Genomic DNA, 2,512 nt, shown 5'->3' with positions numbered 1-2,512 from the left:
ATATTTATGACTACAACTATTTTTTACCTTAATTCTTTTTTAATTCACTCGGTAATTTGAGAACCGCTAGTAGAGTATTTCTCGAATGTTGAATGAGTTAAACCTCCTTGATATATTTTCTCACTAGGAACGTCGGTTACTGATTTGACAAAGACAATATTTGATGCATTAATCTCTTTATAATTAATATTTCAAGAATTTATAGAATTTTGAGATTATTAATTCGACTTATTAAGAAATTCAATATTTGATGTATTAATCTCTATATTACCCTTCTTATAAGCATGAAAGGGTGCTCAATATAGTAATTTCCAAGAATCCTAATCGATATTGCACTCATCCAAATTGTTTTCTCGAAACCAGTGGATGAAAGTGTTCTTACATAAAGTTTCAAGTTATTTCTTATTTACTTTATCCTATTTCAATTATTATAAGTGAAAAACTAGAGCAATAAAGTAAGAAATTTACGAAAGTGACTTATCTTCTTGATAAGTTAGTGCTTTATTAACTCAATAGACTTCTATTCATGGATTATTCCTATCATTGAGGAAGTTTAGCAGGTACTTTATTTTGCTTTTCATTCGAAAACATATGTGTGTTTTACTGGTGGATAGTGTAATGTCTCCTTTCTTGTGAATTTGATTTAAATGAAATGATCATCCCCCCTCCCCCAGAGTTTTCATGCTTAGTTTGTGTTGCGGGATAAGGGTGGATGTTTGGTTCTTTAGTTCGATTTTATCAAACTCCAATTCATTTTTTTAGTTTTGAATTTTAGAAAAGTCTGCACTGTATATCAAACCAAACTTATTTGGTTCCGGTCAAATTTTCTACTTTGATCTGATTTAGTTCGGTATTTTTCTGAATCGATTTTGCGTTGCAAATGAAAATAAAAGAATATCTGAGATGGTCACTTAACTTTACATACTTCACTTATAAAGTCACTCAATTTTGAGTTGTTTACTTAGAAAGTCACTCAACTTTATTTTATAACTCAAAAGTCACTCAACGATTAGTGTTTTACTTAGAAAGTCACTGAACTGTTGATATTTCACTTAGAAAGTCACCCAACAATTAGAAAAAAACGCATGGCATGTAAAATCTAACGTTTATTTCAAATTATTTTCTAAGAATTTATAAGATATTTATTTTTGTTTTCTTATTTATTGACCTTCTTCGATTATTGAATCACAATTTTTTTAAACGAACAACAATATTTTTTTAGCATGTTTAATTGTAGAAACCTAGTAAAACAATTGTGATAATAGAAAACCAATTTTACTCTTAATTGATACTGTACATTTAAAAGTAACAATCATTTATTATTTCTTATTAAATTATAAGCAATGCTTCTGTAAATTTTAATTTTAATTTTTCAATTGCACTGTGCACAATAGCAATCTTTTATTATTTTTAAAAAATATATATATTTGAATAATTAAAATTCAATAAATGTTGTAAAATCAAGCTCATGATGATAAAAATATAAAGAGATGAAGACAAGAGAAGTAAGATGGAAGATAAGACTTTCTTCTTATTCAAGTGTGTTCTACAAAAGGGGAATGATATCTCTATTTATAGATTAGAGATATCACCCCAAAGGCCACCATGATAAATGCTCAATTTATAGAGACATATTTATCCAGCAAGGTTCATATCACCTTGGAAATATACATACATGAATACAAGTAATTTATGAATATTCAATGGACAATCCACTTAATTAGTTCAATGGATTTATAACACTCCCCCTTGGATGTCCATAGATAGTATGTTTCGTGAAACCTTACTAGAAAAAACCTTGTGAAAAAAAATTCTACTGAAGAAAAAAGAGTACACATATCTTTTGATACACATTATTTGTTTCCTCATTAAAAACCCTGCCAGGAAAACCCAGTGGGACAAAGCCTCGGTCAAGGAAAAAAGAGTACAACGTGTATCATACTCCTCCTGATTAAAACATCACTTAATTTCTTGCGATGATGTCTCCAATCTTCGTACATTGTGGTTGGTATATTCTTTTTCAAAGAAAATCCACATATTTTCTGAATATGGTGTGTCATTTATCTCAACCAGACACACTCGCGTCTTGCTTCATGGCGGACTTTTATTTCTGCATAGCAACATTTGCTTCATTGATTGTCAGAATATTATTGTGCCTCCATATGCAAACAAATAGTGTGTTTGAGATCGTTCTTTATGCGGATCAGATAAATATTCTGCATCTGCTTAACCAATCAGCTCTGACTTGAATTCTTCGGAATAGAATGAACTCATACTTATGGTCCTTCAAAGATATTCAAGTGTATACATAACACCATTTCAATGTCCTTTTATCGGGGAGAAACTGAATCTTGCCAGTAAATTTACTGAAAAACAAATATTTGGTCAAATATTTTTAGTAGGATGCACTAGTGCCCCGATTGCACCAAGATATGGAGTTTCATCACCAAGAAACTCTTCATCCTTCTTTTGAGATCAAATTGAATCATCATTTATGTCAAGTGAGCTCATA

This window comes from Solanum pennellii, chromosome 10 (assembly GCF_001406875.1).
Source record: "Solanum pennellii chromosome 10, SPENNV200".
NCBI lineage: Eukaryota > Viridiplantae > Streptophyta > Magnoliopsida > Solanales > Solanaceae > Solanum > Solanum pennellii.
This window is presented reverse-complemented; position numbering follows the sequence as displayed.